Source organism: Pelodiscus sinensis, chromosome 2 (genome assembly GCF_052426305.1).
Source record: "Pelodiscus sinensis isolate ZL-2025 chromosome 2, ASM5242630v1, whole genome shotgun sequence".
Classification (NCBI taxonomy): Eukaryota; Metazoa; Chordata; order Testudines; family Trionychidae; genus Pelodiscus; species Pelodiscus sinensis.
In genome coordinates this window covers 111466599-111493322 of record NC_143053.1, presented here as the reverse complement: position 1 = coordinate 111493322, position 26724 = coordinate 111466599, and the positions used below count along the sequence as shown (strand labels likewise).

Here is a 26724-nt window from a genome sequence, read left to right as displayed (position 1 = left end):
AGGCTTGTGAAGCTCAGATAGTTGTGGCATCAATAATGTGCAAGCCAAACCCCTGTAACCTAAAATCAATAGTCAGGTACTTACTAGACACTAAAGAGACTTCTCTGTTGTTCGAAATTGACTGTTGGTCAAAATCCATCATATATTAGTTGGACTTATTGGTCCAAATTCTGGTCTCAGTTTAAAGAGCATAAAACTGGATGAATTCCAATGATGTTGGAGTTACTCTAGATTTATACCCATGCTGAGGAGCACGTGGTTCAGACAGAGACATCCCTTAGGGGGCAGTCTATTAATGGAGATTCTCTATGTCCTGGTAAGAAGGGGAGGATAGAAAATGATAAAATGCAGAAAATGATAAAATTAGAAAGGAGTATAAATTCTGTCAAATGACACGTAAAAATACAATTGGGAAGGCTGAAAAAGGAATTTGAAGAACAGTAACCCAAAGACTCAAAAGGGAATAGCAAAATATTTTAAGTACATCAGAAGCAAGAAGCCTGCAAAATGACGAATGGTGACACTGGAAGACTGAGATGCTAAAGAAGTATTCAAGAACGTTAAGATCATTGCAGAGAAACTAAATGAATTATTTGCAACTGTTTTCATGGTTGAGGATGTGAGCAGAGGTTTTAAAATAGGTTTAAAACAAAGTATTTCTTCACACATTACACAGTGGAACTCCTTGCCAGAGGATGTTGTGAAGGCCAAAACTATAACAAGGTTCAAAAAAGAATGTACTAAGGTCATGAACGATAGGTCCATCAATGGCTATTAGCTGGGATGGCCAAGGATGGTGTCCCTAGCTTCTGTTTGCCAGAAGCTGGGAATAGGTGGCAGGGGAGGGTTCGCTTGTGATTACCTGTTCTGTTCACTCCCTCTGGGGTGCCTGGCACTGGCCACTGTTGGATGACACGATATTGAGCTAAGTGGACCGTTAGTCTGACCCACTGTGGCTGTTATGCAACTGATACCAAAATATGGACCACAATCTGTTACCACAGCTGAGACTTGAAGTGGCACTCTTGTGGTATATATGCAAAAGCAGTATCAATTGAGCCCAAAAGGGACCTTCACCTTTTCTCTGCCAAACCTGGAGCATACTCCTGGGGAATTTTGCACCCATGTCACCTGTAGATTTCTTGGCTGCCCCTCAGAAAAATTACCTCTGAGGGGAAGCAAAGAGAAGCTGCAAGAGCAGCCACTTACCTCTCCCTGGCAGCCTGAAGCAGCTTGGGGAGAGACTGAGCATATGGGGGGAGACATCAGTCACCGCCAGAGGTGGGGATGGGCACGCAGACATCCAAGCAAGTGAAGAAATGAGAGACTGTCCCTCTGCCATGCCAGTATGGAGGGGCAGAGCTTTGAGGTGTTTGGACATAAGGGTGAGGCAGTCTCTGTCCCCTTTGGCAGTTGCTCCCATTGATGTTAGTGAATTGTCACCTTGCAGAATGTTGAGTTGCACATATACCAAACTTCTGAAAACCCGGAAATTCATATTTAAGATTTGCCCATGCCGCTATCACTCTGCCCTCTTTCAGCAGATCCTCAATATGTGTTATCACATGTGCCTTTTTATTCTGCCAACCCCAAAGCTGCTGAAATGTACAATCTCTCTCACACACACACATACACACACACACAGAGAGAGAGAGAGAGAGGATTCCACCTCTAGCACTCAGGGAAAAAAAAAAGAAAACCCCCAGCTCTGGGTAAACACGGTCCCCTTGCCCCTTTCCATGTCCCCTTTCCTGTTGTCTAGCCCTTCTACTTGCCCTTGGCCCCATGTCCCTTCACCTGAGACCCTAGCATCTCTCTCTTCCTGTTATCACCCAACTCCAATCCTCACCAGAACTCCTCTCTCAATGCTGCAGTCCAAAACCCCTCTCCCTCTTCATCCCCCTGATGACTTCTTCCCTCCCAGGAAGCATTCACCGATCCATTTTTTTTCTCCAAAGAGTTGGGGGTTGCCAGGTGGATCGGTGTGCATGGCAGAGCTCTGGGGGTACAGGAAAGCTGGGGGGGGGGGGGATTGAAGTGCATTGGCAACATTGGGCATCCCATATCTCGCTTACCTGTACCACCAACCACTTTTGCCTTCCCTTTCATGTATTCCCAGTTATGCCCCTCTCCCCTTAGTAATCCATTTCTCCACTCCTCAATTATCCCATTCTTTCTAGGAGGCATTCACTTGTGTAATTTCCACTCATGACTCACAAATTTTAGCAACCTCCAGCCATTTAATCCAAAACTTTTTTTGTGTCTCAAGAGGAGGTTGTGATTAACTTATCCTTCAATATGTTAACTGAAGGGTGAATTCATAGCCACCAAGAGGTTTGTGATTCATCCAGTCATTAATACCTCTTAGTTTAACAGTACAAAATGAAGAAAATAATTTTGGAGGACAGGCCTGTACCTCAGGAACCTCTCAATCAAACAACTTCAAATTATAATGCTAATTCTACCCCATGTCCCACCGAGGCACACCAAATTTTGAAGCAATTCCATTAACCCTTATATTAGAGAATTTACAAAAGTCAAGCTTTTAAAGGGCATAAAATGGCAAGAAAGGAAACTTTCCACCTTTTTTCTATATTGGTGCTTGTATACTATAAAAAAGTGTATTTTCTTAAATACTGTTCTCAGTTTGCATCCCTGAAACAGTTAGTGGATTTCTGCATTACCATGGATTAAATCAGATGGAAACCATTTTGAGCTGAATCACTTCCTATCTCTAGTGCTGGGCAAAAAAGCCTACCTACAAACTATTTTTTAAGTGTAGGTTGAAATTTTCTAGTCCAGAACCTTTGGCACCTGACCACTGCAGAACCAAAGAATTTGCTGAACCATGGGAGGTCAATATTGTCTAGCAGTATCAATAACACTTCTACTGCTTACTGGGCTCTCAGAAGACATTTAAGGATAAATTAGAGCTAAATAACAGTGCAGAGCACTGAGAGCAGGACTGGTGGCTGTAATCAAACTTTATGGGACGGCGGAAAACTTGGTCACACCCATGATAAGTGGATATCCAGCTAACTAAAATCGTGCCGGAGCATGGATGTTGTCAGAGTTCCAGGCTAGAGAGCTTCAACCTTTAGCTATAACCTGGGGCTTATATCTCCAGAAACCCTGTCTCAAATGAGTCCACATTTGGATCCCTAACCCTACCCCGCTCCTAGTTGAGGCTCACCAAATTTCAAAGAAATCCAGCTAATCTTGTTGATTTTAGAGCACTTAGATTAACCTTTTATCAGATGTTGTGATGGAAGCTTAACAATTGTGTTCCTGCCGCGCCACTCTAAGATAATGTGTTCTTTTTCTGTACTAGTTGAAAATTTGCCTCTGATGCCATATCAAATGCATGGATGGCTTTGGAGGATTGTATTGTTGAATAAAACTCCTTATTCTCTCGAGTTAAATAATTGCTAGGGCAAAAGTGGCACTGAAATGCATGTTGTGGATTATTCAATATGTGTACTTGGTCTGAAACTCTCCATAGAAAGGGTTAAACAAACAAATGGCTAGTTATTGTAAGTCATGACTGCACTTGGATGCTAAGGGAATTGTATGGGTTAAGTACCCTTTTGTCTGGATGGCAACTCAAGCCCGCTCCAATGAACGCTAAATGTAGCATGTAATTGAACCTGTCTAAGGATGCGTTTGTGCTACAGAGCAGTAAAACAAAAGGAGGGGTCATGTGCATGTTGCCCAATACCACCTTAGAACTGAATACAGTGAGCTCAATCTGGTCATATCATATCAGCTACGGAGTTTCTCAAGTGAGGGAAAAGCAGGAACAGTGTGATAAAGGCAGGAAACAAAGTCCAAGGGTCAGAGAGGAAGTTACCTTCTGGCTACTGGGTTGAACGCAGTGGAGGGGTTGAACGCAGTGGAGGTTCCACAAATAACATTGCCTCACTGTTGGTTTACAAGCTACAAAATCTGTTACTCCTAAACACAGGAGCAAAATGTCAGTTCTTCTAGGGATCATCTAGATTTCCATTTCTGAAAAGGCCAGAATTCCAACAGCTAGATGAAAGGATTAGAACAACATAATACTTACAATGAATACTGCAACACACACATGAGGAGTAGGCAAATGTCGTCATAAAAAACCTATTGCCCTTTCCTAGGCATAAAGTAGAATGTTGCTTTTGCATGTAAGGATTATGTAACAATACCAGGACTAAGCAACTTGGTGTAAGTGAAGAATGTGACTCTGTACTGTTTAGTTAAAAGTGCCCACTTGGTTTCATCCACAAACTTTCAGTGCTTCTAGGCAACTGTAGGGAATAGAGGATTCTTGTGCATAACTGCTTTAACAGTATCTCTTGATTTTTTTTTCACCTCAGTCACTATGTTCATTATGTCCACTCCTTCTTTCAAAGTAGTGGATGTTAATTCTCCTTTGAGTGAACCTGCTCTGTTAAACTTCTAAGTCATGAACTACTTGGTCTCTTTCTCAGTGGACAGGTACTAGAGTGCTATGGAGTTCTGTCAATTTCTTGCTGAAAGAATAGAGAAGGAAGTACTTTAGGAGCAAATAGAAACGTTTCTTTCTGTGATCCTGTATAGATATGTTTTCCTCTTCCTAAAACTCTACCTGAGGTGAGTAATCTTCTGTTTGCTATATGAGTTCACATGATTCTGAAAATAATACCATATACAGGTTGAACCTCTCCATTCCGGCAACATCCATGGTCCAGCATGATTTTAGTTAGCAGGATGTCCATTTATCATGGGTTTGGCCAAGTTTCCCATGGTCCTATAAAGTTTGTTTACAGTCTTAGCTCTTAATGTTTTGTGCTGTTGTTTAGCTCTAATGTAGCTCTAAATTTCTTGTAAGAGACCAGTAAGCAATGGTAGTGTTGGTAATGCTGCTAGACAATATTGACCTCCCCGGGTGTGGAAATTCTCTGGTTCAGCCTGGTCATGTCTCAAGGTTGCTGAAATAGAAAGGCTCAACCTGCATTTATACATTTTGTGTATTACTGTGATGCAGTTGCTGATTCAGCACTGCAATTTAGCAGCTGTTTAAGACTGTTCTTATTCAGGGCAAGAGTTAAACATGTGATTACATTCTATAACTTCCTTGGGATTTATTCACATACTTAAGTGCTTTCCTGAACAGGAGTGCATTCTTGAATCAGGATTCAGGATGCAAATGCTTCCTCTGTTTAAATCAGTGGCAAAATCCTATTGACTTCACTGGCATCAGAGATGGCCTGGTGTGAAAAGTGAATAAAGTCAGACAGCTTTATTTTCAAAATCTCAGTAATGCCAAATAATTCAAAAGACATTTAAAGTGATACTCTCAGGTTAAAGTCGTGTACTTAAAAAGAGGTTATTGTGTTCTCAATATCATTTTAGAATACTAAAAAAGACAAAGACACATCAATTTTCTTTTTGTCTCCATTTATGCAGCTTGTTTAGTTTGCTAAACTTTACTCTGCTTAGATAAAGGATATACACTAGCCAGGTTTAGTCTCACTTAATTGGTTTCATTTTTGGGTTCTTCAGCACTAGCAAAAAAGCTCTCAAACTTTTTCAGTGTGGCCCACATCTCAGCAGAGAGAATGCCTCGTGCACCAATTCCCCTTTCATTCACAATCACATAAGCAAAAAGAAAAAATATGTAGCACTTTAAAGACTAACAAGATGGTTTAATAGGTGATGAGCTTTTGTGGGCCAGACCCACTTCTTCAGATCATATTCTGAAAGAGAATTGGCATGACCATATATGACAAAGGAATACAATGAAGAAAGTGAACACGTTATAAACTGGCAAATCAGATTTAGAACAGAAGGTGGGGGGGTGAGGGGGAGAGAGGGAGGAAATAGCTATTTATAAGTCAATGAATGGCTAATCAGGGGTGATAAGGACTATCAATAGGTGGGGAAGCTGTCTTTGTAATGTGTAAGGTAATTAGCATCTTTAAGGCCCATTCGTAACATGTCGAATTTAAGCACGAATGAAAGTTTTGAAGTTTCTCTCTGTAATCTGGTGTTAAAGTCTCTTTGTAGTAAGATGTATGTTGTAAGGTCTTCAAGGCTATGCCCAGGTAGGCTGAAATGAAAACTAACTGGTTTTTCCTTGTGAAGATGTCTGATTTGTGGGCATTAATTCTTTGGCGAAGTGTTTCAGCAGTCTGTCCAATATACATAGCAGAAAGACACAGCTTGCACATGATGGCGTAAATTATATTTCTGGACGAACAGGAATATGTATCCTTGATCGTATAACTGGCATGGTTAGGTCCAGTGATGGTGTCATGAGAGTAAATATGTGGACAAAGTTGGCAATGGGGTTTGTTACAAGGGAAAGTTCCAGGGTTGGTATTAATGTGGTATGACCCATGGTTGTTGGTAAGAATCTTCCTGAGATTAGGTGGTTATCTATAGGAGACTATGGGTCTGTCCCCCAGTGCCTCTTGGAGTGTAGTATCCTGTTCCAGTATAGGTTGTAGGTTATTGATAATGCATTGGAGAGTTTAAGTTGGGGGCTATAGGTGATGACAAGTGGTGTTCTATTGTTGGTTTTCCGGGGCCTATCTTGAAGTAGATGGTTTCTGGGTATTTGTCTGGCTCTTTCAATATGTTTTTTTATTTCCCCCGGTGCGTAATTGAATTTTATGGATGCTTGGTAGAGATCTTGAAGTTTTTGGTCTCTTTCCATGGGATTAGAGCAAATGTGGTTGTACCTAAGGGCTTGACTGTAGACAATGGATCATATGGTGTGTCCTGGATTGAAGCTGGAGGCATGTAGGAAAGTGTAGCATTCAGTGGGTTTCTGTAGAGAGTGGTATTTAATTTTCTATTAGTGATTTGTACTGTGGTATCCAGGAAATGGATCTCTTGTAGAATGGTCCAGGCTGCGATTGATGGTGGGGTGTAGGTTGTTAAAGTCTCTGTGGAATGCGTCCAGTGTTTCTTGGCCATGGGTCCAGATCATAAAGATGTCATCGATGTAGCGTAAGTAAAGGAGGGGCAAAAGGGAACGGGATCTGAGGAAACATTGTTCTAAGTCAGCCATAAAGATGTTAGCATACTGTGGGGCCATGCATGTACCCATGGCTGTACTGCTGATCTGGAGGTATAAATTGTCCCCAAATTGGAAATAATTGTGTGTGAGAACAAAGTTATATAGCTCTGCTACCAGATTAACTGTGGTAACCTCTGGGATAGTGTTTCTAATCACTTGTAATCCATCTTCATGTGGAATATTGGTGTAGAGAGCTTCTACGTCCATGGTGGCAAGGATGGTGTTATCAGGGAGCTTATCGGTATTTTGTAGTTTTCTCGGGAAGTCAGTGGTATCTCGGAGATAGCTGGGAGTGTTGGTTACATAGGGTTTGAGGAGAGAGTCTTCATAGCTAGATAATCCGCTAGTGAGTGTGCCAATACCTTAAATGATGGGATGTCCGGGATGTCCAGGTTTGTCAATTTTTGGGAAGCAAATAGAACAATCTTGGTTGGGGTTCAGAAGGTGTTTCTGTGTGAAATTGGTCCCAAGTAGGGGTAGGGAGTTCCTTAAGGAGACAGTGTAGTTTCTTTTGGTATTTTGAAGTGGGATCAGAGGAGAGAGGTCTGTAAAATATGGTGTTGGAGAGTTGTCTAGCCACTTCCTGTTTATAGTCTGACTTATTCATAATGACCATAGCACCCCCTTTGTCAGCTGGTTTGATTATAATGTCGGGTTGTTTTTGAGACTCTGGATAGCATTCAGCATGGCTGAGAATGTATGTCACTGGCTGCTGTTTGTGCATAATGTCAGTCTGTGCATTGTTGCAGAAGCATTGTATATAGAAATCCAGATTGTAATTATGATAGTCAGGGGGAGTCCACATAGAATTTTTTTTCTTTTGGTGTTGATAGGGGGGATCTAGTTGGTCAGACTGATGTTCATTGGTAGCTTGGAAGTATTCCCATAGACGGTGGTGATGAAAGGAAGCTTCAAGGTCACTACAAAATTGAACCCAGTTCGTGGGAGAGCTGGGGCAGAAAGAAAGACCCCGGGATCAGACAGACTCTTCTGCTGGGTTGAGTTTGTAGCTAGAAAGGTTGACAGTATTATCTGATGGGCTGAGGTAGTTGCTGTTGTAATATCCTGTCGTGTGGAGTAGTTTAGAAAGTTTATTGTCTTTTCTTTTTTGTAGGGAGTAGAAATGTGTATTGTAAATTTCTTGTCTGGTGGAATAAAAGTCTTGTAAGGTGTTAACCGGTGTGAATGTTTCTCTAGATCACATAAGCAGTTACTGCAGTTGCCACAGTGTTGTTAAAGTTATAAAAGGAAAGTATTTAGACAATTTTAGCTGTCCCTTAATAAAACCTACCAGCTGGAAACAAGGACAACTCCGCATCTTGTGGCCAATCAGTTTTCTGTGGGCAAGCAGCAAGTGCTCAATTAGGAAGCCTCTGGATTAGCACAGTGCTACAGTGATTGGGCTTTTAATGCTGCAGAATAATGGTCTATCTAAACAAAACTATCTTTGAATTTCTCCAAATGTGGGTTTCAAATGTTTCTTCAACAATCAAATACAATTTAAAACTCAGTGCAAATTCAGACTTGATGTGAACTCACTATCTAACTCGCATTCATTTACAAATGATTGGAACTGGTTCTATTATGATTATACAGCAGACCACCCAAGGTCCCTTTCAATCCTATGATTCTATGATTTCATGATCGCATGCTAGTCACCATGTCATCTAGTGGTCCATTATATTTTATCAAAACAGAGTCTGCCACATATACTTTTCCTGTATTTCCTGCCCCAACATTGTTGACTATATTTGGGCATTTATATCTAAGCTTTGGATTGAATTTTCGTATAGTCTCCATATTACTGAAAATATTTATAATTCAATAGTAGTTTCTCTTTCACACTACCTGGGTTGTGTGAAAGAGAAACTACTATTGAATTATAAATATTTTCAGTAATATCTGCACTCACTCCTGCTGGGAAATCACAGTCTGATGTGAATGATATCAGAAGCTACTAGTGCTGAAATTGTGTCATCACAGTCCCTGTATGATTTCAGCACAAGAACCATGATGGCAGTGATGTTCAAATAGCCTAAATAAACTAGACATGAGATCCTCATTCTCATTCCAGTCCCTTTATGCTGAGTGCAAAGGGTCTGTAACAAGGCTGGGTCTGGCTAGGGGAGAATTCCCACAGGTGCTAGAACTGCAGAAGACAGCTATAAAGCTGTCTTCTGGGAATCCCTGCATATTAAGCATGGGGGTTGTGGCTGGGAGACGTCAAGGACAAAAGATGAATATAAAGGACAAAAAGGATGTCAGGACAGAGCTACTTCATGCAGCACTGAAGGGATTCTAAGCAGTGCTACAACCTGCAGGACAGCCCAGGAAGCTTCCGTAACTTACACAGGTCTCCAGGGATCAGAAGGGCGCAAAGTTGACTTAATGCCAAATTAGTTTCCTTTTACGCCTGGGCTATGAGTTATATGCTATGCCTCTTAGAGATGAGGTAGGAAGAAGCTTGATTTTTACAACAAAATGTTTATAGACAGTTAAGAAAAATTATGAAAACCACATGAAAGACAAGGGATTTCTATTCAGAGTATGGTTAATAGTAACATTTTCTTTTAAGTTAGTATTATGATACCATCTGGATACCTTGAAACAGAAAAAAATCATCTAAATGTTCTTTAAGGATTTTCTGCTTTGATTTACATCCTCATTTCAAACACCTGAGAAAAAGTATATTCTTGCTATTCCTGTGTGTTCTTACTGAAGCCAGCTGGCCAATTTTCTTGTCTCATGTGCATATGTAAATGCCATATTTCATAGTTCTTTTGACTCCTTTGGTCAAACCATGGACAAGCTGCAGTCTCTTCACCCTGTGCATTTGTATAATTTATTTACCAGAATTAAATCCAGAGTTAATATTCTGCACTAAAAGCTGTCCCTCTTTCGGTGTCTGAAGATTAAAAAAAACAGTGTGACAGATTACAAAGATTTGGTCTCTGAGAGGATTTAATTTCTGTGTCTGAGCTTCATTTTCTTCCTAGAGTGACTAAATGACTGAGGAGAATAGAAAATGGGGAAATTGGGAAGATAAATAGAGAGAGTGATGGTCTAAAGTATATTTATATTCTTATCACTCAAATTACTTAATGTGTCTTTAAAAAAACTGGTAGAAATCTGTAAATTGACACCTAAGAGAGATAGATAATTCAATACTGGTGATATTGGTATATACAGATTGATATAAACAATTACAGTGTGAGATTAAATTGACAAAATTAACATTTAATCTTTGAGTGTCAGAAAATTGCCATCCTTCTTGAGGGCAAAATAAATATATATAGATATAGATATAGATCCTGCATAGCCCAGTGAACTGAAATGAGTTAAACAGGCATAACATGGTATATATGTTATTCATTTCTGAACAGGAAACCCTTGCTGTTCATGGTGGATATATTCCTTTGATATCACCATGAAGAGGGGGGAAAGGCTGACCAGTGCTGCCATCCTGCCACAAGGCCCTCTGGTAATTCACAAGGCCACGTTCCTCTCCTTCCTGAGGCTGGAGGATAGGGTCAAATGGGGGGGGGGGGGGAGAGGGCAGAGTGGTGGCAGGAAGGGGCGGGGCTAGAGGACAGGAGAGATCTGCAAAATCATGAAAAGCAATACCATAAATTGCAAGGGTCTCCTGTATTTTGTTTAATTTTTCTATATCCTTTAAATGTCATTCCATTTCTTGCCTATTTAATTCAAATCTATTCATTTTAGTTATGTAAATAAAAACATTTGATATTATTTTAGTGCTATCAAGTGATTAAAAACCTAATGATTAATCACACTGTTAAAAATAATAGAACCATTTATTTAAATATGTTTGGATGTTTTCTACATTTTCAAATATTTTGAATTGTTACAAGATAGACTATGAAGACTACGGTGTTCACTGTATGTTTAGTTTCATTACAATAGAAGTGTTATCTTTCAGTCCACCTAATACAAGTACAGTAGTGCATTTTCTTTATCGTGGAAGTTGAATTTACACATGTAGATTTATGTACAAAAATAATTGCATTTACAAATAAAACAATGTAAAACTTTAGAGCCTAGAAAGTCCACTCAGTCCTACTTTTTGTATAGGCAATCATTCAGACAAACAAGTTCATTTACATTTTCTGTAGATAATGCTTCCCACATTTTATTTACAATGTCACCAGAAAGTGAGAATAGACATTCATATGGCACAGTTGTTTCTGGCATTGCAAAATATTTACGTGCCAGATATTCTAAAATTTGTATGTTCCTTCATGCTTCAGCCATGTGTCCATGCTGATGATGTGTTCTGCTTGATAATGATCCCAAGGATAGCAGGTCAACAGATGTTCATTTTCATCATCTAAGTCAAATGCCACCAACACAAAGTTGATTTTCCTTTCGATGGTTTGGGTTCTCTAGGTTTTTTCCACATCTCAGTGTTGCACTTTTAAGACTTCTGAAAGCATACTTCACACTTTGTTCCTCTCAGATTTTGGAAGGTACTTCAGATTTTTAAATCTTGGCTAGAGTGCTGTAGTTTATCTTTAGAAATCTCACGTTGATACCTTCTTTGCGCTTTGTCAAATCCGCAGTGAAAGTGTTCTTAAAACGAACATGTGCTAGTTCATCAGCTGAGATTGCTCTAACATGAAATATATGGCAGAATGCAGATAAAACACAGAAGAGAAGACATACAATTCTCCCCCAAGATGTTCAATTATAAATTTAAGTAAGGCAATATTTTTTTAATGAGTGTTGTCTGCATGCAAGCATGTCCTCTGGAGTAATGGCCAAAGCACGAAGAGGCATATGAATGCTTAGCTTATCTAGGATGTAAATACCTTGTAATGCCAGTTACAAAAGTGACATGTGAATGCCTGTTCTCACTTTCAGGTGGCATAAATAAGAAGTGGGCAGCATTATCACCCATTTATGTAAACAAACTTACTTGCCCTAGTGATTAGTTGAACAAGAAATAGGATGAGTGGCCTTTTAGGCACTAAAGTTTTACATTGTTTTATCTTTGAATGCAGTTATATAACAAAAATCTGTGTTTGTAAGTTTCACTGTCATGATAGATTGGACAATAGTACTTGTATGAAATTGAATACTATTTTTTATCATTTTAGAGTACAAATATTTGTAACGAAAAATAATAGAGTGAGCAGTGTACACTTGCATTCTGTAATTAAAATCAATACATTTGAAAATGTAGAAAAAAATTCAAACTGTTCAATACATTTCAGTTGGTATTCTATTATTTAGCAGTGCAATAAAAACTGCAGTTAATTATTATTAATGTTTTGAGTTAATCACATGAATTTACTGTGATTAATCAACAACCCTAATTATTATTTCAAAGGAAATAGATTTGTATTGGTTGCCTCTGAACAGCACACTAAGGCAATGAGGCACGTCAATAATATATTTCTCTTTTTCAGTTTCTCCCCGCCTTGAAACAAGATGTCAGACATTATTGAGATACAAGGCGAGTCAGATAATACTGTTTAGTAGACCAACAGCTGTTAGTGAAGGAGACAATCTTTCAACCTTACATAGAGCTCTTCTTCAGGTCTAGAAAAGGTACTCAGAGTGTCACAGCTTAATGCAAGATGGAACAGATTATTTAAGTAGGTAATACTATGAGACTATTCAAGGTGAAGTGGCCCATTAACATGAGTCCTGTATACAGCAATCACAATATGTGATGTGTATCATCCAGCACTCTAAATCCCTCAATATAGGTGAAACAGAACAATCACTATACTCTCACATCAGCTCAAAAGAAAAATAAGATAACAAAAATACTCTATCACCTATGAATGAACATTCTTCACAAGGCGATCAGCTCATATATGATTTCTTAGATCTCATCCTCAAAGGAAATTTCCACAACACCTTCAAAAAATGGTCTAGGAAGCTTACATTCATAATTTTGCTAGACACTAAAAATCATGGACTTAATAAAGATACTATATTTAGGGTTTATTATAATAATCCGCAACCCACCAGTTGACCTTTTTTGTCCTATGACTGCAAAGATTTTAACTGGCCACTTCACCTTCAATGGTCTTTTACCAAATGTGCTTACTGATTATACTAAAAATCCTTTCCAGTTTGTATTTTGCTGTCACTCTTTGAGTACTTCCAAGACTTGAAGAAAAGCTCTGCAGCTCAAAAGTGATCTCTCTCACACCAATAGAAATTGATCCATAAAAGATATTACTTCACTCACCTTGTATCTCTAATATCCTGGGATCAATATGCCTGTAACATTATATACAGAAATTATTAACTCAGCCCATATCTACACCACCATTATGTCAGCAAATGTTACGTTACTCAGCCACACCCTAAGTGATATAAGTTTCACTGGCATACGTGACCGTGCATACAGCACTGTGCTGGTAGGAGACTGTTCATTGGAGGTGGTTTAATTATGTTGACAGAGAGCGCTTTCTCCCATCAGCACAGAGTGGCTACACAAGAGATCATAAAGCATGAGTACAACTGTGCCACTGTAAGGTCTCTGATGTAGACGTAGTCTCAGTTACACATCTTATTTGACAATTGCTCAATGAAAAAAAATACAGTGAGATGGATCTAGATGGGTAAGTGGTATTGTGGAACGCAGAATGACTGACTGTGTAATGTACAGTCCCATAAAAGAGCCTTCATAATTCTTCCCATCTCATCTTGTTTAGATGTGTAACTCCAGATGCAATAGTAATAGAGATGTAGCCGTGTTAGTCTGGTCTTGCTGAAACAAAAGACAGGACTATGCAGCACTTTACAGACTAACAAGATGGTTTATTAGGTGATGAGCTTTTGTGGGCCAGACCCACAAAAGCTCATCACCTAATAAACCATCTTGTTAGTCTGTAACGTGCTGTATAGTCTTGTCTTTTGTTTTAACTCCAGATGGACATTGTGTCCTGTCCAACTGCATGTGAAGCTGTGTGTATATACTGAACTTTTTCAACGTTCTCTATGGATTTTATTCTTAGGATAATGAATGGGAACTGAGTGATTAATATCCAAGAATCCTAGGTAGCTTTGAAAATCCATGTCATAAGTTACAACATTCCATCTGGATCCAAAAAGCTGCCTGTTCTTGCCCTTAGTTTACAATGAAGCACTGAAAAAATGGCCACTACTCCTTACTATCAGTTTCAAGTGAAACTGAATGAAACTCCTAAGTAGAAAGCTTAGTGAAACTTCCCAGGTTCATATTATATTTCCTTTATACCCTATTGAGCTTGAATGAACCTGAGGCTTTATGTGAAATTCAGGGGATGTAACCCCATGCAAGCCAGAACTGACCAAATAGTTGAAAATTGTGAACTGAAAATGGCACATTTCCCACAATTCTAGGTATTGGAGGCTTTGTAATATGTAGTAGTACAAAGGCAAATGGAAGAGATACGTGGTAAAGATTCAGTAGAAAGAACAGACAGATGCTGCATTTCCAGTATCATAAAAATCAATCTCTTTACAGATGTAGATAGGAAACTCACACTGAACAATGGCTTTCTTGGGAGTATAAGCTCTGAGAAATCTGTTTTAGGGCAGATCAGGCTATTTGCAACACAAGAGTATTTGCAGGCCCTGTTTCAGCTGTTATGTGGTGTTTCTGGTACATCAATGTAAAGCAATGCCATTATATTGAGTTGCCATCTGTCCAAAAACGTTTTCTGACTATGTTGGAGTGTAAATTCACAAACCAATGGCTTTTGACGAAAAACCAAAGCAGACCCATTTTCAGAAACAAGCACTGATTTGGACATTTTTAAGAATGTTGGTTTTACTGTTCAAAACAATTGAGTCTCAAAAGGCAAAACTTAATTTTAATCTTTTTGCATACCTTTATTACATTATTTCCTACTTCAGACTGTTGAATATATATCTAATTTAATCTGTTTAATATTAAAAAGGGTCTTTTCAAATTTTTAGCAAGTCTTTCCAGTGGCATTTGCAGTGAAGTACTGTCAGGTGAATTGGCTCCCACATAGTTTTTATTGTGATTATCGTTACTTTTAGGCATACAGTTTTGAAAAATCTTGTCCAGGATAGATAGCCTTTCAGTCTTCTGGACAGTGTTATTAAACTGCATCATTTATAAAGTTGCATCTTATAGGAGGAGCACATGGAGGTCAATTTCTCTTGCTGCCTTTAAATCATGCCTGTTCTACTTGCACTTTTCTCAAACCTACTAGCCCTGTCTTATAACTATTTATTGTCCCTGGTTATATAATCAGGATCATGCTGATTTCACAAAGAAAAATACTATACCTGATGCTTTGTATCAGTGGTCACCAACCAGTAGATCGGGATCTCCTGGTAGATCTTGGAGCCTCTGACAGGTGATCCTGACTGGTTTGGCCAGGAAGCTATCAAGCACCGGCACTTCAGTTACCCCTTCCCCCACTGCTGCGCGTCTCCTGCCCTTTGCCTTGGAGCTGTCCCTTCAGGAGCCTCCTGCTTTCTGTGCAGGGCAGGAGAGTGAGAAGGGGGAGGGTGCTGATGTCAAGGTGCCCCCTCTCCCACTCTGTATCCTATTTCCAGAGCAGAGAAGGGGCACAGCAGGGACTGGAATGGAGGGAGTTTGCTGGCTGCTTTTGAGAGTGGTGGAGGGCCAGGACAGGGGTGAGCCTGCCTTAGCCCCACTGCACCACCACTTAGGAGCCACCGCAGGTAAGCAGTGCCCAGTCAGAGCCCACATCCTGAAACACTACCCTAGTCATGAACTCCCTCCTGCACCCCAACACCCTGACCTAGCCCTGAGCACCCCTGCATTCAAATGCCCTCTCAGAGCCTGCTCCTAGAACCCCCTTCAGCACCCCAATGGTCTGCCCCAAGCTCAGCTCAGAGCCCCTCTCCTACTCCAAATCCCTTAATCCAAGACCAGAGTCTGCACCCCAACCCACTGCCCCTGCCTGGTGAAAGTGAGAGAGGAGAGGGAGGGAAGGAGGAAGGAGTGAGCAGGGGTGGGGCTTCGGAGAAGGGGCACATAGGAGGCAGGGCAAGGATATTTGGGTTTGAAGTAGATCTTGGATTGTATTTTAAATTAAAAAAGTGATCTTGTGCTTAAAAAGGTTGGAAACCACTGCTCTATCTAATAATCCATCTAGAATTGTTATCGGTCCAAACAGAAACAAATGATGTTAGGTTTCAGACACTACGCATTAAACACATTTTTAAAGAAAGAAACAGCAGTGTTAATCTGTCATTTCAAAAGCTAACGGCATCAGCTGTGCCATATGTTTATAACACCTGCGCTCTCGCTCATATCTTTGGGAGCCAGTGTTTGTTAACTAACCAATGAGTATTGTGTAGAGTACTCTTGGATATCAGTGGAACAGAGAGCTAAATGCATCATCAGCCTTATAGAATTTTCTATACCCTAGGAATAAATTAAATATATCAGTAACTACTGTTAAAAGCTAACAGTTTTTAAACAAAGACTCTTATTGAACCAATCAGAAATGTTGCTCTTTTTTTAAAGCAATACCAGACGGCCTTCGTCCTTGTAAGGCAGTAGCCTGGGACTCTGGGAGCGTGTGTATACTTACCCATGGATTGATACTCTGGAGGTCGATCTTCTGGCATTTGATTTAGCAGGTCTAGTAAAGACCCATAAATCGAACGCTGAAGGCAGCCCCCACTGGCATCCGGTACGCCTCCTTTTCTGAGGAGTAAGGGAATCTGGTGGGAGCATTTGTTCCCAACAGCCTCCTGCTGTGTGGACACCACCAAGGCTCTGCTTAAGGTAAGCCAACTTCAGCTACATATTTTGCATAGCTAGAGTACCGTACCTTAAGCCAACCTTTCTGGACTAGTGTAGACCAGGCCTGGAGGTCTTGGCTCAACTCCCAGTTCTGCCGTGGACTTTCTGTGTGATCTTGAGCAAGTCATTCACATGACTGTGAGGTGCTCAGATACTCCAATGGGACCCATCTAGACAGTGATTCAAATGTTTTGTGTGTGTTTGCATTTCATTTTGTTGAAGTGACAATGTGCAGGTATGGACTAATAGAATGCTAGAAAATAGTAGATATTGCAAAGGCAAGTTTCAGAATCCTGCATTAAGACAGCATGAAGAGCACAAGGAAAAACACCAAACTGAGGGATGGAAAAATGTTTCAGTGTGAAGGAATGACATTTAATCTCATGTAATCAAAGGACTGCAGAAATATTTTGGTGCTATATGTGAAAGAGAAACTTCCTTGGCATTGTGTGTCTTGTGTATTAATAATGTATAATTCAGTCAGTAAACTTGAAAAAGATGGATGGATAGTACTGCATAGAACAATTTGTCAGCTGTCTGCCACTCACTGAAAAGGCAATTTGTTACAATGAAAAAAAGTTAGGGATCACTTACATTATGTTTTTGAAGATGGGGGAATGAAAAACTAAAATATTATTTATATTGCATAGGTAAGCTTGGTTAGTGTCAAGGTGTGGATGGGAATACCAAAAGGGTTACAACGCGTTACATGTCATGTTTGCTTCCCATCGCTCTCCAGACCTGTCATAAGTATCCTTTTGTAACGTGCTTCAGCTTGCTGCACAAATCATACTGGCCTCAGCTTTACAAAGAGAGAGGTTATTCTTAATATTTTATTATATTATCAATTAACATATTAGTATTTTGCAAAAGTGAGGTCGTTGTTGTTAGGACATGTCATATTCTGGGTGTTTGTGGAATATAATGGATCATAATAATAATTGTTTTGCTGGACCGCTTTACGTCCAGTTGCAATAAAATCCCATTAAAGGAAAACGGGTATTCCAGAGTGGATATCTTTCTGTTGAGCTATGACCCCCAAAGCTTCTCCCTCTCCACTTTATTACTTCCTGGGTACAGAGGATTAGGCTATTTGGGGATCCAGTAGAACTTTCATTGAATCTGCTAATCTGTGGCATAAACAAAATTAAGACATTGTGGCACTTAGTTACCACCAGTCTGATTTCTCTTAAGAGCCTGGAGCAATGAATAGGTTACTGCAATTACTGTTTAGTTCTTTCTTGCACAATCCTTTTTATAGTTTTAGGAATCTTTTACTGAGGAACAAGGAATGAAGAAAGAAGAAAGGGCTGCTTGTGCCTTAAATCAGTCCTAGTGGCTCATCTTCCCCATACAGAAGGCCTGGCAGATTGCTCTGACTCTAAAATTTGGCACATCTGATTTCTAATAAATATTAGTTTGCGGGAAAACAGCTCACACAAGGAGGCAAAGTGGCAGTGGCCAACATGAGTGGGGCCTCGCAGCTGCTGCCTTCTCACCTCCACAGAAAGGAGGAAGTGGTGGGAATTGACCCTGCCTCAGCCCAAGAGCCTCGTGCTGTTTTCAGACCTGCTCCAAACCCAACACTTGTAGTCAAATCCTGTCAAGTGTGGGAGGGTTCTGCATTGTTACTGTGTGCTGGAGTGGCAGGCCCCAAGACTGGAGATGAAGCAGAACTATTACCTGAAGCACTTGCATCTGGTACTCATATGAAAACAAAAACTATGCAGAAACAAATCTCACTTCTCATACCCAGATGGGCCTCTCTAAAAAGCTATAATCAAATGACTGCCAAACCCAATCCTCATGAAGGCCACAGGAGCCTCCTTACTGAAATTATTATTACTACTGAGGAAACTGTCCATAATCAACCAACTATAATTAATATTCCTGCGCGTTCCTATGTAACTGATGAGAATCATAGGGCTGGAAGAGACCTCAGGAGGTCATTGAGTCCAGCCTCCTGCCCAAAGCAGGGCCAATCACAACTAAATCATCCCAGCCAGGGCTTTGTCAAGCCAAGACTTAAACACCTCTAGGGATGGAGATTCTACCACCTCCCTAGGTAACCCATTCCAGTGCTTCACCACCCTCCTAGTGAAATAGTTTTTCCTAATATCCAATCTAAACCTCTCCCACTGCAACTTGAGACCATTGCTCCTTGTTCTGCCATCCATCACTACTGTGAACAGCCTTTCTCCTTCCTCTTTGGAGTTTTCCTTCAGGAAGTTGAAGGTTGCGATCAAATCCCCCTTCACTCTTCTCTTTGGCAGACTAAACAAATCCAAATCCCTCAGCCTCTCCTCATAAGTCATGTGCTCCAGCTCCATAATCATTTTTGTTGCCCTCCACTGGACCCTGTACAATGTGTCCACATTCTTTCTGTAGTGGGGGGCCCAAAACTGGACATAGTACCCCAGATGTGGCATCACCAGTGCCGAATAAAGGGGAATAATCACTTCTCTAGATATGCTGGCAATGTTCCTCCTAATGCAGCCTAATATTCCATTTGCCTTCTTGGCTACAAGGGCACACTGTTGACTCATATCCAGCTTCTCATCCTCTGTAATCCCCAGATCCTTTTCTGCTGAACTAATACCTAGCCAGTCAGTCCCCAGCCTGTAACAATGCTTGGGATTCCTCTGTCCCAAGTGCAGGACTCTGCACTTGTCCTTGTTGAACCTCATCAGATTTCTTTTGGCCCAATCCTCTGATCTGTCTAGATCACACTGGACCATATCCCTGCCCTACGACATATCTACCTCTCCCCCTAGCTTAGTGTTATCTGCAAATTTGTTGAGGATGCAATCCATCCCCTCATCCAGATCATTAATAAAGATGTTGAACAAAACCGACCCTAGAATCAATCCTTGGGGTACTCCGCTTGAAACTGACCACCGACCTGACTTCGAGCGATTGATAACTAACCGTAGGACCCAACAGTCTAGCCAGCTTTCTATACACCTTCCAGTCCATTTATCCAATCCATATTTCTTTAATTTGATGGCAAGAATATTGTGGGAGACCATATCAAAAGCTTTGCTAAAGTCAAGGTATATCACATCCACTGACTTCCCCATGTCCACAGATCCTGTTACCTAATCATAGAAGCTAATCAGATAGGTCAGGCATGACTTGCCCTTGGTGAATTCATGTTGACTATTCTTGATCACTTTCCCCACTTCCAAGTGCTTCAAAATGAATTCCTTGAGGTTCCCCTCCATGATTTTTCTGGGGACTGACGTAAGGCTATATGGTCTGTAGTTCCCTGGATTGTCCTCCTTCCCTTTTTTAAAGATGGGCACTACAGTCATCCGTGATCTCCCGATCTCCATGAGTTTTCAAAGGTAACAGCCAAAGACTCTGCAATGACATTTGCCAACTCCCTCCGTACCCTCGGATGCATTAAATCCGGACCCATGAATTTGTGTATGTCTAGCTTGTCTAAATAGTTCTGGACCTGTTCTTAAAATGGAGTAGAGATCTACTGAGGTTAAAAAAATCTAAGTTAATCAAAAACAGTTGATAACCAAACATATTTGGTGTAACCATATCTTATATCCCCTTTCATGAATAATCCTGACAGGATAGAGAGATATTGAAAAGATTTGGTGGTTTAGAGCCTAAAGACACAGTTTAAAAAAATCTAATATAGGATATACTAAAGTCAAACAGATTCCATACTGCAGCTCCATTTGTGCTATTTATTGTAACCAACTGGGAATGTTCTCTGCCTTTTAGATGTAAATTTAATACCATGTTAAGACAATTATGTGCCCCCCACCTCAGCTTTTCATAAGCCTACTAAACCTCTAGACAGGGTCTTGGATTTTCCATGCTTTTGTGGCAGTGGAATAAATTAATTCTGCCAGAGAATCCTCAGGTGGTCACAAAATAAATACAATTATAAAGTAAAATTCTTACTGGCTCCATTCTCCACATGAAACAAATGTGGCATTTCAAATTCAGAGGGCTGCTTCCAGCTTTCTCTTGAAGACTCCAGCATTTGAATGATTTTAGACGCAAGCTGGTCATGTGCCACATTGCCTCCTTTTTGGGGTGGGCAGCCCAAGATTGTCAAAGAGAAAATTGTTTGGTTAAAGACTTAAACAGTGTGAGCAAACAGAAAGAAATTGTGCCTTTTGGAAAGAGTATACAAATAAAATGTTTGTATTTTAAGGCACTTTTTTAAGCAAGAAAGGATTTTTATAGACCCAGTTATGACAGTACTAGGATGGCAGGAAAAAAAACCCTGAAGGAAAGACTTTGACCGGTGGGGGAAGGATGACCATTTTGAAAAGCTTTAGTTCATGCATGCAAAGTCTAATAACTCTCAGTCACTGTTGTAGCCTGAATGGGTTTATGGATAAAACACCTGACCTGACTGATCCTCACACACTCCTCATGCTAAAGTTAGCCTTTACTTACACAAGACACCGCTTAGAGTTTTTCTGGATTCACAGATGACATCTCTCGTACCAATATTTTATTCCTTTAATCATCTCTTTGGGAAATTCACCATTTTACAACTATGTGCGCTGCTTTTAACATAGAATCTAGGAGGAAATAGAGACACCGATTAAGAATAGCAGAAATCGATAATGTAATCTTGCATTAGGTTCTGTGGACTTATAATTGAATGTGAAAACAGAATAGCATGCTCAGTGCACTGCTGCCAGCAAAGAGGGTTAAACGCACATTCTTTCATCACGTCACATCAGCCCATTATTTCCTTTTTGGCTCTCTTGTTCTTGGTTTGTGCCTCTTCACTGTTTCCCCCTCTTTGCACTGCCTTCTTTAGTGTCTATCTTCCTTCATTAGTCCTTAGACATTCCCCAGCTTCCTAGCTATCTCTTGCCATTCTTTTTTTCCTAGGCTATTCTGCGGGACTATGCTTCTTTTCTCCAGTGGCTCCCATTTTAGTAAAAAAACTGGCTATGCAGCTCCCTTCTGCTTTTTCTGATGAAAACATTAAACCAACCACAAAAATAGAGCAGCAACCTTTATCTAGGAATGAGACGGGGACCTATGAGGCATGTTCCTTAGTGAGTTGCACAGCTGAGCTGTGAATGCCCAGAAGTGTTGGTTCATAAGAATATGATCCCCCAAATAAGTTGCATTTATAGATTAAGAAATCCACGTGACTAGACATATTCCTAACAGCTTCTTGCTGAGCAAGGGACTATGAATATAAGACAACAGATTTGAGTATACACAACGCTTTCCATTTTGCCTGTCAGTAGCTCTTAATTTCCTATATGGCTATATATGCATAGGATAGTTACGCCTATTTGAGTGACTTTGCTATTCTTTTTTTTTCTTTCTATACTTTAATTAATTGCACACAGAAAGGGAAATAATAGGCCTGTTGCTTCTTTATCATCACTTCTATGCAGGTGAAATTCCATCAAAGTCAATGGAATTAGTCATGATTTATGTCCATGCAAGAGAAAAAATCAGGCCTTTTTGTGTAGCCTGAATACATTTGTAGGTGTCGCAGCTCTGTCCTCCTTGGAGACACAAGCTCCTATTGTTGTTATCAAAATAATTATTTACACAGCATGACTACTGCTGCAAGGTGTCAGCATTGAATTGTGTGGCTGAAATAAATGACATCATGCATAAAACAACAGGAGCAGTGTATATAAGCCTATATGTTTTTCTTCAATTTATCTTCTCTACCTCCAACCCACATTAAAAATTAAAATGAAATTGACTTCATGAAAGATGCTTTGGTCTATATTTTCAAAAGTGACTAGTGAGTTCACACCACAAATTCAAGCACCCAGAATTACTTGACATGTTTGAAATGTAGGCCTGTATTTTCAGTGGAATGAGAAATAAACCTAATTGTAGATGGTAGCTGTTGGTTAAAAAGCAAATCATAATTATCCTACAATAGAAAACATTACAATGAGACTTTCAATCTTGGAAGGAATACTTATGTGTAGTTTACTAACTAAAAACTTCATTGAAAATAAAACATTAAAAATTCTTCTTAAATAGCTATGAAAGAACTTTGTATATATTTTTCTCTCATTAAAACTGAACTTATTCTGTTGTCTAAATTTAATCTTTAATTAGGATTGCATAACCTCTCACGAAAAACTGCAGATGATTAAAACCAGCAGCCACATTGTGGCTTTAATTAGATTAAGCTTTTCATTGCCAGAAATAAGAGACGGTACAGTAGACCTCTTTTAACATTTAATCTGGAGGATGCTTTGCAATTATATTTCACACTGTAAAGCACAAGCTTAAAGGGGAAGAAAAATAAAAGGGATTGGCTATCATCCTTGTATATAATGTTTATGTTGCTGCCAGTCATATTTTAAAGACAAATTGTTCTAGAAAGCCAAATTGGCATTGGACGGGCCACAGAAAACAGCCCATATTTATAACACCTACTGTATGTTCCTTGACAATGTTCACCATGACAGTAACAGAGAAAAAAATTTCTTACTGAGTTGTATTCTAATACTTGACATTCACCCTGTAATTATGTCTCAGATGATTACTTTATGATTCTCAGAAACATGATGATCAACCCCAGATTTCCCAAGTTTACAGTCCTTTGCAGTTTATAGATATATTTTGTTTATAAAAGTGGATTCAAAAGAGTTGTTATAACAAGATTCTGAATGAACTGTCATCACAGCTCTTAAATATTCTTACAGAGAACTACAGGACATCCCTATTCTGGGAAACAGTACAGTTATAAAGATTCATAGCTCTTTTCATATGCATAACTCCCATTAAGGAGGACGAGATGGTCTGGTCTGATGGAGAGGGCAGGGGATTGGAAACTAAGGGTATGTCTACACTAGCCTCCTAGTTCGAACTAGGGAGGCTAATGTAGGCATTCGAAGTTGCAAATGAAGCCCGGGATTTAAATATCCCGGGCTTTATTTGCATCTTCCCGTCTGGGCGCCATTTTTAAATCCCCTTATCCGAACTAACTGCCCGCGGCTACACGCAGCAGTCAAACGTTAAGAGAAGGGTAATGCTTTCATCACTTCTTACTAGATGTCTTACTAATCCTAAATTTATTTCTCTGAATTGAATTAGTGAAGATTGTCAAGAAAAGAGATATTTCCTAACATGAGGGGAGAAGGCAGTAATTTTAGCAGTGCATCAGGAATTCTATTTTCCACAAGAAACAAGGGAAAGAAAGTAAGGCATTACCAGAGGTGCTTAAAAAAGTATAAACTGGATAATAAAACCAAACTCTGTAATTAAAAGATGTCAGTTTCACCAGAGGAACACCATGGAAGGAAAAGAAAATATACAGGATTTGGGAAGTGACTTGCAATTTGGAGTGTTGTTTTCAGTTATGAGTGTGCAATTTGAGCCTCTTTAAGGAAGTTGAGTTTCAGAAGGTGCTGAATTCTCCCCTTCTGAAAATTGGGTTCTTTCAAGGTATCTCATTAGATACCCATGGTCAGTAAAACTTTTTGGAAAAAAGCTTTCTATTACCTATTGGGTTTTTTGATTTCTTGTTACAAGAAACCCCTGAAGATTATGTTGGCGCTGAAATAAAGAGAAAGAGGCTCTTGGACATGCTGCATAAAAATGAACTCTTCCTAGTAGGAGCTTGAGGGCCTCATTCTCGGCTAGTGTAAAACAGGCAATTTACTGGGTTTTGCTCTGAGGAAAGATTACTTTATTATGCCTCAGCATGTACACGAAATCGAAGCTTGGTATATGGGTTAATTTTTTTTTAAGTTGCTGTTTTCTGGCTTTTATTCAGAAAAAAGACTATCCTAAGCACAGATGTCCAGTTTCAATGAACTGGTAAATCTACACAGGAATGGTTCCGAGCCTGTTTAGTTCTGCTATGAAACAGTCAAAAACCTATAGAACAGTTGGCCTTCCTTCTCTCTCCCAGGAAAACAGGCAGCAGCTAGGGCATTAACCTGCACTGGGCAACATTTCACATTCCAGTTTCTCATTTCTTTGGTGCTTCAGGCATTGCTCTTCCATCATAAAACAATCAATAACAATTAGGAGCTGTTGGAAGTGAAATACAGTTCACCATTATGTTTCCTACAGCTGGTAGAAGAAACTAGTTTAATTTTCTCCAGATCAATGAATGAATAACCCTGAAGGCTAGAAGGCCTGAGGTGAAAAACTATCTGCCCCCAGGATCACACAACCTCTGGAAATGTGGCATGCTATTTGACAAGGAAAGCAATAGGGTGTTTAGAAGTTAGTGCATTAGTAATCTTAGTTGCAAATACACAGCATTGTGTATTATTCAGCATATATTGTGTGATGAGATAAGAATGATCCCATGTGAGGCATACACAAGGATGCAAGATTAAAGTTCCTTTGTTTGTAAATATAGATTAAGTGGCCCCATGTCCCTGAACAATCAGATAACCAAATAAAATATGTGGTTTAAATGTTAAAATTGTGTCTTACTTCCTAAACCACAAAACCCAGCATTTAAATGACATCCTGTTACATTTCTGAACCTACAGGGAAGCTATTCCACGTGGCACTGTTAGAGTACAGCTATTTTGTACAATATTCTCTTTGGTTATATTATTTGTGCAGTTGCCATCTATTATTTTTGCTCTTCTAATATTCAAGTCCCATCCACCCCTTGAACACCCGGACAGCTAACAGCAGTTTCCCTGGGATGCAGCTGGCTTCAGCATAAGGAAGGCAGCATAAGGGACACCCCCCTACCCCTGAAGGCAGGGAGATGGGATGGCTTCTGGAGTGGCCTAGTTGATAGGGCATTTACCTGGTGAACACAGGGTGGTGGACTTAAGTCCTGTTTTTCCTCCCCCCCCCCCCTTTTCTCCCCCCACACCCCTGGAGGAGCCAGACGGCCAACACCAGCTTCCCCTAGAATGGACCAGGCTCTGGCATTAAGAAGGCAGGATTAAGAGATGTTCTGACATTAAAGCACTTGTCTGGGGAGCACAAGGTGGTGGGCTCAAGCCTCGCCCCCCTCCACCCACCTTGGAAGCAGCTGGACGGCTAACACAGGCAGCCCTAGTCATAAACCCTCAGCTTCCACTCAGATATCTAATCTCTAAACTCACTCCAGTTTCTTCAAAGTAGGGATGTAAAATCCCTTTTAAAATGTTAACCAGTTAAACTGTATGTTTAAAGGGTTAACTGACATGTGGGCAGGGGGCTGCTGGAACGTCCCTCTACCTGCAGCACAGCATGGTAGGCCTTTCCAGGCTGGTACGTCCCCCAAGCATGGCGCACTGGTTAACTGATTACCCTAGTAAGTTGTAAACTGGTTAAGCACATTAGCGCCATGTTTCTACAAAAATAGTATTACTCTCGGTGAAATAATACAGAGTTTAATATTAAAAGACCTAGATTTTCCAACACAATTGCAACACCATACCTGCTTGAGGAAAGCATCAGATCCCATACTATCATCATTACATGTGTAAAATTAACATCGCATTTAGATGAATGGGACAGTTCATACTGTCTGTAGAGCTATTGGGTTGCATCCTGATGGAGTTGCTCTAGATTTAAATGGGTTTAACTCAGATTGGCCCATTGTTTATCTCTGCAGGTTCCAGAAGACAGCACTGCATAGGTTCAAGTTGGGAGAGTTATCTATGTAACCCAAGGAGCAAAGCTCAAAGAAAGAACCAAAATGTGTAAACTGTGCTGAAATTTCCCATGTATTGATTTCAAATACCCTGAACTACTATCACGTTAGGTTCAAAAATGATGAAGTAGCCATTGCACCATTTTGTGTCACAAGTCAATGATGTTCAAGAAAACTTACCATTTAATCCAGGGTGGTCTTTGCACGCCTGATTGTTCCTTGCCACAAGCAAGAAGCGTCATGACAAAGCTAATCACTAGGTGATGTGACCAGGGAAACTGCCATTCTTTGGATGAGACTTTTCTCTCTCTGCTA

The 26724-nt window shown here is 40.0% G+C and overlaps 1 protein-coding gene and 1 pseudogene across 15 annotated transcripts in view; one reads left to right on the top strand and one right to left on the bottom strand.

Moving 5' to 3' along the window:
- The window catches only part of PHACTR1 (phosphatase and actin regulator 1), a 457014-nt gene that overhangs the window by 277718 nt on the left and 152572 nt on the right, over positions 1–26724 (top strand). The window lies entirely within an intron of this gene.
- Positions 6821–7850, bottom strand: LOC149525323 (uncharacterized; annotated as a pseudogene).